This window comes from Lissotriton vulgaris, chromosome 8 (genome assembly GCF_964263255.1).
Source record: "Lissotriton vulgaris chromosome 8, aLisVul1.2, whole genome shotgun sequence".
In the NCBI taxonomy this organism is placed as follows: Eukaryota; Metazoa; Chordata; class Amphibia; order Caudata; family Salamandridae; genus Lissotriton; species Lissotriton vulgaris.
This window is the reverse complement of record NC_141696.1, coordinates 1380961937-1380975062: the sequence shown is the minus strand read 5'-3', so window position 1 is coordinate 1380975062 and position 13126 is coordinate 1380961937.

The window sequence follows — 13126 nt, the reverse complement described above, 5'->3', positions numbered from 1 at the left end:
GCAGGTCAGGCATTATTTGCAATCCAACATTCTGCCAGGAACTATGCCCCGGACTCGTCCCTAATGGAGGACAGACTGCTGGACGGCCACCTATCCGAGCATGCCATTTCACTCACATATAAAAAGATTATTAATAACTCCCCGGACATATTGCAACCCCTTAAAGGGAAGTGGGAAGCAGAAGGGTTGAAAAAAGATAAGGGGGAATGGAGGAGTGCTCTAGTGTCCCCTAGGGAAGTGGCCATATCGTCCAGACTAAGGCTCATTCAGCTTAAAATTCTCCACCGAGTCTACATCTTGGGGACTATATTGCACTTGATGGGTCGCATTGAGGATGGGCTCTGCAGGAGGGGATGTGGAGGGAGGGTGACATTTTTCCATATACTGTGGGATTGTCCAGTGCTCCAGCCTTATTGGCGCCGGATACATAGGTGCATGCAAGAAGTGTGGGAGGTGGAGCTAAGAGCTGAGGCAAAGAGGTGTATCCTGAACATTTGGGAGCCCACAGATCTGCCGCCCCGTGGGAGGATCTGGGCCACATTGGGATTCGCAATCGCAAAGAGAAATATAGCTAGGCTATGGGGGCAGAGGGACCGTCGAAACTGGGTGCATGGAAAAAGGACATGGACTGGTGCATGCTCCAGGAGAAGACAGTCTATGTAGCCATCAGATGCCCCCGAAAATGGTCTGCAATATGGTCTGCATGGAATGAATACAGGGACCATATATGTGAACCCCCCCAAAGTGCCCCAATTGACGAACCGCTTGCAGTGTAGAAGGTTTAAATAATGAACTGCAATGAGTAGTCTGAAATGTATATTGCCAACACGCTCTGATTTCTGGAGGTACAACTGTATGTATTATATTGCTTAACTGTGACGATCACCACTGTTCTCTGCAACGTTAATAAAAAGAATTAAAAAAAAAAAAGATACACAACTCCACTCACTCTTGACTGGATAGGCCACACTGTTATTATTTTGTAGTAAACTACGCAGGATAAGGACTATGGAAAACTTTACTATAGACTCATCCTGTAACAACTCTCGGATACATCCACAATGTTTTTACTATTCTTCACTGTCCCTCTCAGCATCCTCTTGCATCTTGGGCTTTCTCTGCAATATCAGATCACTTCCCAAGCATGCAGTTGAAATCTAAAATCTGATATTGTCACTCTCATCTGACATTGGTTTTCTTACTGAAACTTGGCTGAATTCTTTAACCCCTTCGCTGCCGGGGTAATTCCCCCACTGTGCTGGGGGGGGGAAAGGGTGGCGCGCACAGCGCCCGCATGCTCATGACGAGCTGAGCTCGTCATGAGCTATAGTGCTCCTGTGCTCATGACGAGCTCAGCTCGTCACAGGTGCATTGGCTCCCGTGGAACGCTCAGCAGAGCAGGGTAATTCTCCCCGCACCTTAGCGTTCCACGGCAAATGACGAGCTGAGCTAGTCATGAGCACCCGAGCACCATGCCTCATGACGAACTCAGCTCGGCATGAGCATGCAAAAGGTTAACTTTTCCTGCCATTTCACTAGAGCTTCCCGATAACTACCAGATGCTCAGATTAGACAGAGAGAGCAGACCAGGTGGAGGAATAGGCATCATTTTTAGAAACACCATTAAAGTTTCACTTATTGATAGTTTGCAAGCAGATACGGTAGAGATTTGTGTATTTAGAGTGGAAACCTCCCCTAATGATTGTTGGAGAGGTGCTCTTGTGTATCGCCCTCCAGGTTCAAAAAAGATTTTAGTCAGCATCTTACGAAATTCAGTGACCTCCATGTTCTTGTGTCCCAACATTTTCTTCTATTGGGCGACTTCAATTTCCATGGAGAGGACCTTCAAGGCGCAACGGGAAGGGGAATGGCTCCGTTGAGGGCTGGGCTCATCCGAAAAGCCAGTCTTGAGGTCCTTCCTGAACTGGGGCAGTGTTGGAGATTGCTGGATGTGGAGGGTGTTCTAGGCTTTGGCAGCGAGGTAGGAGAAGGACTTTCCTCCCGTTCTATTGTTGCTGATATGTGGGACGGTGCCCAGAGAGAGCTGGGATGATCGGAGGTGTCTTTTGGGTGCGTGGAAGAAGAGACAGCTGTTCAGGTATGCGGGTCCAGAGTTGTGAATGGCCTTGTATGCGTGGGTGAGGAGTTTGGAGGTTATTCTTCTTTTCACTGGAAGTTAGTGGAGATTGCAGAGGTGTTAGGTGATGTGGCTGCGAGGGGGGATGTTGAGGATCCATCTGGCTGCGGCGGTCTGGACAGTATGGAGTGTCCGTAGGAGTTTCTTGTTGATTCTGGTGTAGAGAGCATTGCCGTAGTCCAGTCTGTTGCTGATGAGTGTCTGACAGTTTTTCTGGTTTCGGATGGGATCCATCTGAAAGTCTTTCAAAGCATGCGGAGGGTGTTGAAGCAGGTCGAGGAGACGGTGCTGATCTGGCGATTCATTGTGATCGATGAATCTAGTATGATTCTGAGGTTTCGTGCGTGGTCTGTCAGGGTTGGGGGATTTCTGAGGGCGGAGGGCCACCAGGAGTCGGTCCAAGCAGAGGATGAGGACTTCTGTCTTTTCTGAGTTGAGTTTCAAGCACCTATTCTTCATCTAGGTGCCTACTGCTTTCATCCCTTCTTGACAGTTGAGTTTCAAGCAGCTGTTCTTCATCCAGGTGCCTACCGCTCTCATCCCTTCTTGGAAGTTGTGTCTGGTGATGTTGGTTTCGTTGGTGAGGGAGAGGATCTTCTGGGTGTCATTGGCCTAAGAGATGATGTTGAACCTGTGGTTCTTGATAATGGTTGCGAGGGGGGCCGTGTGGACGTTGAAAAGGGTAGGGCTGAGGGAGGAGCCCTGAGGCACTCAACAGTTGGTCTCTGACGGTTCCAAGAGGTAGGGAGGGAGTCTGATTAGCTGAGTTCTGCCCGTGAGGAAGGAGCGGATCTAGTCCAGGGCCTTGCAGTCGATGCCAGCGTCGTGGACTCTGGTGGCTATGGTGTGGTGGGAGACGATGTCCAATGCAGCCAAGAAGGGCAGGATGATGAGGGCTGCAGTTTCGCCATGGTCGAGGAGGGATCAGATGTCGTCGGTGGCGGTGAATAGGACAGTCTCGGTGCTGTGGTTGATTCGGAATGACAGATTGTAAGATGTCCAAGACGATGTTAGCTTCGATGAAATGTGCTAGTTGGGTATTGACAGACTTTTTGATGACCATGGCTATGAAGGGAAGCGGGGAGATGGGCTTGAAGTTCTTGAGGTCCTTCGGATCCGTGGAGGGTTTCTTCAGGAGGGGGTTCACTTTGGCAGGTTTCCAGTCATCGGGGAAGGCGGCGGTCTCGAAGGAGCAGTTGATCGTCCAACGTAGTTCTAGTGCGATGGCCGATTAGGGCTCTGTGGAAGATGTGGTGTGGGCAGGGGTCTGAGGGTGCTCCGGAGTGGATGCTTTTCATGGTCTTCAAGGTGTTTTCTGTCATGAGCTTGATCCATTTGAGCTGGGTCTGTTGGATGGCATCGAATTAGGGAGGAGCTGGCGCAGTGAAGTGGTCTTGGTTGTCAAAATTTTCATAGATCATCTTGATCTTGTGGTGGAGTCTGTTGCAGGGGTCTTGGGAAGGTGAGACATCTATTGTTTCGCTGCAGGGTTTGGCAAATTTCTTGATGATCTAGTAGAGCTCTTTGGTGTTGTGTGTGTTGGTGAGGATTCTGTTTTGGAGGGATTTCTTCCTTGTGGGTTTGATGAGATGGTTGTGAGAGGTGGTGGCTACTTTGTAGGCGGCGTGTGTTTCCTGGGGTTTTATTGTTCCTCCATATATTTTCGAATTGTCTACAGGAGCGTCTGGATTCTTTGAGTGCAGAGGTGAACCATCTTGCTTTTTTGATGTGTATTGTGGTAGCTTTCTTGAGGGGGGTGAGTGTGTCAGTACAGTTCACGATCCAGCGGTGGAGGTTGTGTGCTGCAGTGTTTGCGTCTGATGCAGTCAGTGGTGGGGTGCTGATGAAGGCAGAGGTGAGCTGGTCTTCTGTGATTTTGTTCCAGCTTTTGCGGAAAAGGCAGTGGGCGTGCTTGTGTACAGTGGCTTTTTGAAGGAGAAGCGGATGCAGTGATGATCTGTCCAGAGAAGGTCCGTGGTGTGGTTGTAGGAGACACTGTTTCCTCTGGTGAAGATGGATTTTAGTGTGCCCCGCTGTGTGCGGGGGGGCAGTGACTAGTTGTTTCAGTACTATGCTGGCAAGGTTCTCTAGGATGGAGGTGGTGTTTGAGTCATCATAGTTGTCCAGGTGGAAGTTTGTTTGTGGATGCGAGTGAGTGGGGTGGGATGAGGCCAGTGATGGTGTACGTAAAGGGAGTGCGGGGCCAGACGGCCTGTAAATGAGGGTTCCGCGGAGAGCAGTTTTTGGGGTTGATCTGATCTAAAAGTGGAGGTGCTCCACAATGTTCATTGTGTCATCCTGGTGGGTGGTCGTTTGGGGGGGGGTTTTGTGGAAGATGGTGATGCATCCTCGTGGATGGATGGGGCGGTCCTTGCACAAGATCTTGTATCCATCTGGATCGACGGTGGCGATGTCGGGTACAGAGTTAGCATTGGTCCAGGTTTCGTGAGGACGGTGACGTCGGGTGAGTAGATGTTAATGAGGTCCCAGATTTCTATGGCATGTTTGTGTCGGGAATATACATTGATTAGGATGCAGTTGAGCGATTTGTGAGCGTTGATGTCTGGTAGGTTGAGAGAGGCTGCAGGAGTACGGAGGTGGGTGAAGGTGCAGCTGCAATGTAGACAGGAGCAGGGGCCGTAGGTGTTGTTCGGCATCGAGAGCAGGCAGTTGTTGTTGCATCCGGGGTTGAGATCGTGGAGGGTGCTGCAATTGTAGTGGGGACGGGTCAGAGGGCCAGGGTCCCTGGCGCTGGTCACAGTCTGGTGATGGACGGGCATCAGTGGCGCACGCCCGATGTGTGCTGCCGTGCAGCGGCCACCATTAAGTAGGGATTGCAGGAGGGCTGGTCAGCTGGGAGGCGGAAGCGAGAAGGACACACTGGAGGAGGGAGGGGCTGCTGGGGCAACAGCAGTGGGGAGGAAACCAAAGGAAAGAGTGAAAAAAGTGAAAAAGAAAAAGAGAAAATTGACAGAAGGGCAATGAAGGAAAGAGAAGGAAAGGAAAGGAATGAGGAAAGAGAGGAGGAGCTGCTGGGGCAGCTGCAGAAGGGGGAAAATGAGGGAAAACTAAGGAAAGAGTGAGAAGAGTGAAAAAATAAGAGGGAAAAGTGACAGAAGGGCAATGAAGGAAAGAGAAAGAAAGATAAGGAAAGAAAGGAAAAAGAAAAAGAGAGCAAAAAAGGAAAGAGGCAAGAGAGGCAGAGACAGAACAGCAGAGTGCTCTTCCACTGGACCACAAGGGATGAGGCACAGGTAGGAGCATGTGGGTGGAGGAGGGCCTCAAACACGCTGCATCTGTGAGCTCAGGGGCTCATGGGGCAGCACTTAGAGGTTGAGCTACGCGGGCAGGGAACAGTCAGATGGACCAGGTCAGTGGTCTTACTAGCCCTGAGGTAGTTCAATTTACCTCAGACCTAACTTTGTTAGCTCTACAACTGAAAGCAATAGGACTGACTCATTTAGCTGGCCATATATTAGATCTGATTTTCACAAACTCTCCTACTTTGCTGTGTGAGGCCCTTCAATCCCTTCTCTGGACAGATCACTCCCTGATATGTTTTCAGATCCCTAAATGTAAAGGTCTGAACTGAAACTTAAGCTCCTGATAAAATGCAAAAGATCCTGGTGCAAAATTACACCAGATGCTTTCCCTTCAGAATTTGAATTTACAATTACAGACTTGGATATAGGGAAAGTTTAAACTCATTATCATTTAGCTTCTAGTGCAGCTTTAAACAAGATCGCCCCCATAAAATATTGCTTTAGGTCTAACCATTGCATGCATGCTCTCTGGTATTCTTTGGAACTGAGCAATGAAAAAATCCAGTGTAAAACATTTGAGGGACACTGGCGTCATTCTAATGCTCTTGTTGACAAAGAAGTTTATCGACAAGCTTTATGAAGTACCATCGAAATATTTTTAAGAAGCCTGCGAGTCATATATCTGTTGCCAAATTAATCAGGCAGGAATTTCTTCCAAGGTGCTTTTTAAAGTTCTCAATCCTTTTCTTAAACCACAAGCCGCTCTCAGAGATTGCGCAATCACATTCTTTTTGTGGTTCCCTTTCAAATCACTTTGAAGGTAAAATCAATTAAATCTATTAGATTGTCCCTAATATAGGTGAGCAAGACAATGAAAACTTTATGTTCTGTTCTTTATTGCCCGCCAACAGTCTCATTTTAAAAGAATGTAAGCCTTTGCTCCCTGATTCGATCCAGAAAGTATTGGCAAGAGCTACATTGGGGTCTCCTTTGGATATTTGCCCACCTTTTATAGCCACCTCTTTGTCCCTTTAGATAGCCGCTGCTATTTGCTCATTATTTAATATATCTCTCTCCTTGGGCACATTTTCCTCGGATTGAAAAACAGCACTGGTAATTCCCATTCAAAAAAAGCCTTATTTGCCTTTTATGGACCTTACTAACTGTAGACCCATTTCTCTTCTTCCATTATTGTGTAAATTGCTGGAGAGTCAAACCAATACCCACCTTATGAAACACATGGAAATAAATATGTTTGCTGGATCCATCCCAATCGGGTGGTAGACCTTCGCACAGCACTTACACCACTTTGGTCGCAGTGACTGACCATATTAGATGTTCCCTTGACAATTATATTCCCTCACTATTTGTGCTGTTGGACCTCTTCGCAGCATTCAATACAGTCTCTCATTCTAGAAATCTTCTAAGATTGCAAGAGGCTTGTATCCATGGGATGGCATTATCATGGTTCAAGGACTTTCTAATTGATTTCACTCAAACTATTGCTTTGGGATCTTATAAATTGCATACCTTGATACTTAATAAAGATGTCAGTACAACAGTTTTTTTCCATAATATATATATACTACATCATTAATCACCAAGCTCTCAAGTTTCCAGGTAGTACATGAACATCTTATTTTATCTAAGGTTTTCCTGTGAACACAATATTTATGACATGATATTTTGTAGATGTCATTCTGACATTCAACCCAAAGCATATTGCATGCAATATAGTATATTTGGGGGGAGATTTTGTATTATTAACTCCAATGGAGCAGTATCTTTTTGGAAGAGCATGTGAAAATAGAACCCTTTCATATCATCTGACCAGTACCAACCTGTGCCCTATTTGCAAAATGTCCCCTTTGAGCCTACCGCATGCTCACAGGACCAACCCTTTACAAAAATGGTATGACCTGCCCAGTGATGCACTCATAGCCTGAGCTCTGGGTCCTTGTTTCTTATCTTTTACTGGCTTGCAGTAGAAAGGATGACTAAAGTCCACACGAGCTGAAAGGTTATAAAAAAAACAGAGCTGAAGTCGGAATGACCAGATTCAGCAAAGTGAATATGGACTCTCTAGCCAAAATCTGGACAGGCGACAATTCTATGTCCTGAGCTTAAAGGATGAGTAAAACTACAAGTAAAGTGTATTGTAATATACATACAAAGATGCACAATGTATGTTACTGCCCAGGAGCTGAAAAGGCAGGTGCCAATCAATCAATCAATCAATCAATCATAGCATTTGTAAAACACACTACCTACCCGTGAGGGTCTCAAGGCGCTATGGGGGGGAGCTGCTACTGTTCGAAGAGCCACGTCTTGAGGAGTCTTCTGAAGGGCAGAAGGTCTTCGGTCTGCCGTAGGAGGATGGGGAGGGAGTTCCATGTCTTGGCGGCGAGGTGGGAGAGTGATCTGCCGCCGGCAGTCACTCTTTGGAAGCGGGGGATGGTGGCGAGGGCGCGGTCTGCAGAGCGGAGCTGGCGGTGGGGGTGTAGAAGGTGAGTGACAGTGAAGGTCTCTCAGGTGGGGTGTGATGTGGCTGCGGTGAGGGATGTCGAGGATCAGGCGTGCGGAGGAGTTCTGGATGCGTTGGAGCCGTTTCAGTAGCTTGGCCAAGGCTCCTGCGTAGAGGGCGTTTTCTTAGTCCAGTGTACTGCTGAAGAGGGCCTGGATTACCGTCCTCGTTTCGGTGGGGATCCACTTGAAGATCCTGCGAAGCATGCGGAGGGCGTTGGAACAGGAGGAGGAGACAGCGTTGACCTGTTTCGTCGTGGAGAGAGTGGAGTCGAGGATGACCCCTAGGTTGCGTGCGGGGTTGGTGGGTGTTGGAAGTGTTCCCAGTGCGGTCGTCCCAGGAGGCGTCCCAGGCCGAGGGGGTTGATCCGAGGATGAGGACCTCCGTCTTGTTCAACTTCAGCTTCAGTCGGCTGTTCCTCATCCAGTCAGCGATGGCCTTCATTCCTTCGTGGAGGTTGGTTTTGGCGGTGTGGGGGCCATTGGTGAGGGAGAGGATGAGCTGGGTGTTGTCTGCGTAGGAGATGATGTTGAGGTTGTGCTGCCATGCAACGTGGGCGAGCGGTGCCATGTAGATGTTGAACAAAGTTGGGCTGAGGGATGAACCTTGGGGTGCGCCGCAGATGATCCCGGTGGCTTCGGATCCGAAGGGGGGGAGGCGGACGCTCTGAGTTCTGCCGGAGAGGAAGGAGGAGGTCCAGTCCAGGGCCTTCTGTTGTATTCTGGCGTCGTAGAGGTGTGTTCGTAGCGTGCAGTGGCAGACCGTGTCGAAGGAGGCTGACAGGTCCAGGAGAATGAGGGCCGCACTTTCTTCGTTGTCTAGCAGGGTCCTGATGTCATCGGTGATGTCGATGAGGGACGTTTTGGTGCTGTGGTTGCTGCGGAACCCGGACTGGTACGGGTCCAGGATGCTGTTCTCGAGGAAGCTGGTCAGTTGCTTGTTGACGGCCTTTTCGATGACCTTTGCCTTTGCCGCCTTCCTTGAGTCTAACAATTCCCTCGACCCCTCACAGTCCGGTTTCCGAACTAACCACAGCACCAAGACCGCCCTCATTGCAGCCACAGATGACATCCGGACACTGATCGACAACGGGGAAACAGTGGCCCTCATCCTCCTAGACCTCTCCGCAGCGTTCGACACAGTCTGCCACCGCACCCTTGTACAACGACTCGGGATACAAGATAAGGCCTTGGATTGGATCATCTCGTTCCTCGCCGGAATAACCCAAAGAATCCGCCCCCCCCCTTTCAGACCAGAGGCCACCGAAGTCAATTGCGGCGTACCACAAGGATCATCACTCAGCCCCACCCTCTTCAACGTCTACATGAGTCCTCTCGCACCCATCGCACGCCAACACAACCTCAACATCATCTCCTATGCAGACAACACCCAGCTGATCCTCTCCCTCACCAAAGATCCAACCACCGCCAAAACCAACCTACACGAAGGGATGAAAGACGTAGCCGCGTAGATGAAGAACAGCCCTCTAAAACTGAACTCAGACAAGACGGAAGTCCTCATCCTAGGATCAACTTGGGATTCATCCTAGACTCCTCCCTCTCGATGACCAGACAAGTCAACGCTGTCTCATCATCATGTTTTAACATCCTACGCATGCTCCGAAAGATCTTCCGATGGATCCCCACCGAAACAAGGAAGACGGTCACACAAGCACTTGTCACCAGTCGACTGGACTACAGAAACACCCTCTACGCCGGAACCACAACCAAATTACAGAAAAGACTTCAACACATTCAGAACGCCTCCGTTAGACTCATCCTAGACATACCTCGCCACAACCACATATCCGGTCACCTGGGAGACCTGCACTGGCTCCCCGTCAACAAGAGAATCACGTTCCGTCTCCTCACCCACGCACACAAGGCCCTGCACGACCTAGGACCCAGATACCTCAACACTCGCCTGACCTTTTACAACCCCACCCGCCAACTACGATCGTCCAACCAAGCCCTCGCCGCGATTCCTCGCATCCGAAGAGCCACCATGGGAGGAAGATCCTTCTCCTACTTGGCGGTCAAGACCTGGAACTCCCTCCCCACCCACCTCCGTCTTACACAGAACCACCTCTCCTTCAGAAAGCAACTCAAAACCTGGCTGTTCGATCAGTAGCGAACTCCTCTCCCTTAAGCGCCTTGAGACCCTCTTGAACGAGAGTAGGGGGATGGGTCTGAAGTTCTTGAGGTCCTTAGGGTCCGCCCTGGGATTCTTGAGTAAGGCGTTGATCTCTGCGTGTTTCCAGCTCTCCGGGAAGGACGCTGTCTCGAAGGAGATGTTGATCATTTTACGGAGATGGGGTGCGATGGTGCTGCGGCTTTGGTGAAGATTTGGTGTGGGCAAGAGTCTGCCGGGGATCCGAAGTGGACGGTGTTCATAATCTTGATGGTGTCGTCGATGTTGATCCAGGAGAGCAGGCGGTTGGTGCGGGTGGTGGTCGTGGGAGCGGGGGTCTCAGTGGTTGCCGGGGTGGTCACGGATTGAAGCTGTCGTGCTTGATTAGACATGGGAAAAGGAGAAGTAAACATAGTCACTAGTCCAAGTGTCTGGGGCGTGGACGAACAGAAGGGAACCACAGGCTGGAATCTATCAGCCTTATTCATGAAGGCTAAATCGGCTCGCAAAGGGCCGGATTCTGAGAATCCGGCCCTTTGCGAGTGCGATTTTTGCTTTTGGGATTCAGCATCCCAAAAGCAAAAATCGCTAATTGCGATGTCGCAAATGTGCGAGGAAATGACATTTAAGGAATCTCTATTTGAGATTCCTTAAATGCTATTCAACATCCTATTTCAATTTGCGATTTCGCTATTTCTAGGCGCAATTTACCGCGAGGTCAGACCTTTGCGGTAAATTGCGAAAACTCAGAAAAATGCATTTAAATGCATTTTTCTGAGTTGCACGTTACACACACACATGTCCAAAGGACATGTGTGTGTGCAACACCTGTGTTATTTTCCATGCAGGGGTGCTACAGGGTGTCCTTTGGACACCCCTGGCACCCTTGTACTCGCAATCTCATTTGCGAATAGCTAATTGCTAATCGCAAATGAGGAATGACTCCCCATGCATTCCTATGGGCCTTTTGGCCCATAGGAATGCATGGGGAGTTATTCCTTATTTGCGATTAGCAATTAGCTAATCGCAAATAAGGAATCAGTGGGAATCGCAATTACTATTGCGATTCCCACATGAATACCGTTTTGCGAGTCTCAAATAGCGATTCCTTATGATTCGCTATTTGAGCCTCGCAAAACGGCCCGTACATGAATCAGGCTGTAAGAGAGAGTTCAGGATGTAAAAAACTATCAAAGTCCAGACCAGGGGTGTTGAAAGTAAGTCTTGAGGGTGGAGGGGTAGATCTATGCCAAATCACTAGAATAACCACATCAGTTATATTTACATGTAAAAATTATAAAAGCTAATACTTCTCAAAAATCTGTCATGGACCTGTCCCTCCTGGACCTACGTTGGACACTCCAGTTCTAGATCTGTCATAGCAGAGCGAGTATGTACTTACTGAAGCATAAGGCAATGCTCGAAATCTTCTCAGTCAAAGGACAGTTATGCACCGATGTGTTCTATTAAAACGCAAGCACCATCTGTTTAAAGCATTTATTTATGGGCATAAGAATCATCCCTAACTTCGGCCAAAAGCACAAAATGTACCTCTCCAAGCTCCACCTTCCAGAGTTTCCCTGGATCCCTCCAGTTCATTTGATGCCTGTACTCCTCTGCTACTAAATGTCCTTCCTGATCTTTTATGTGTCTCTAGTGCTATATAAATACCAGGAGTAATAATAAATAAATATAATTCTTGATACCACAGACCATTCCTTGGGAACTATTAATGCCACTGCCAATTTCCATCATGCACTTTAAAAATATAAATCGTGTACTCAATGAATTTGCAAGAAAAAAATTCAATTTAGGATGCACTTGTTTGAAAAATATAACTCGTAGGTGTGTTTCATGGAGCACCAGTAGGTTACTTTACATGACACTGCCCGAATGGTATATATTTGCCTTGAGGTGTATTTTACACTTTGCGCTAGCTTGCGTCATCATCTAGCGCAAAGTTCGGTGCTGTTTTACAGCAGTACAAAAGCCAACGGACTGAACAAAACTGATCAGCAAAATGTAAATAAAGTTTCCGACTGTATCTCAGACTCCAGTCTCTGCGCCACATTGCGGTTCTTGTGACCGAGACCACTAAGGCACTGTCTCGGACTAGTTTTGCGCGGATCAGCAAAACCAGTTCTATTAATCTCTCTTAATTTAGAAAAAAACGCAACACGGCACCAGTGTCGGCGAGCATCCGGGGATCGATCGCCGGGTTTTACTTTCATCCACGGTCACCGCCCTGGTCCCTCGCTACAAACTCCAGTCATTTGCGGCTGGGAAGCGAAGCCGCAGGGGCGCGTTGTCGTCAGAGCAGCCAGAATGGTACCCAGGAACCCTTGCGCCGGCTGCAGGCCCCTGACGCCCACCTCAGAAAGTATCCCTGATGCCGCCACGACAACATGCATCTCCGCGAGCCCCACAATTGGAGGTGATTGATTGGAAGCCGGTAATAAAATGTCATATCCTATGGCTAGGAAGGGACCGCAGGGCCGGTGATAAAGTGAGATTGGTCAGTTCTGACAAACATGCATCATAGCCCTATCATTGACCGTGGGAGAAAGTATCGATCGAGCTGCCAGGCTGATCATATTACACAATTATGATATTAGATTTGCATTTTTAATTCCTTTAGAAGAAATTGGCCCGGGACAATTACGGAAGAAAAATATTAAGATGGACCTGGCTCCTAAAAAGGAGAAATCAGAGGCTTTTAGGAAGATGCGCTCATTGTCAGAGAAAACTTTTGCCTGACAGGGAAACAATGGAAACGTAAAGCCAATAAGCTCTAAAGGATTTTTTATCAGAATGGGACTCTCCCGGGGGAGCACGAGGCAGGGCAGGATGACCCTTGTTGGTTACAAGACATGGGAAACTGATTATATACTGGGGGTTTCAGAAACTCCTGGAAAGGCAGATGTGACCAGCAAGATAATAAATAATGTGAGGTTGCAGAATGTGTAGCACTGGGTATGAATGGGGCTATAGGTTCTCTGTGTATTATCAGCACAGACACAAGCTGAACTAGTGAGTAATGGCAGTCGCACAGCAGAATATTTTATTTATCTA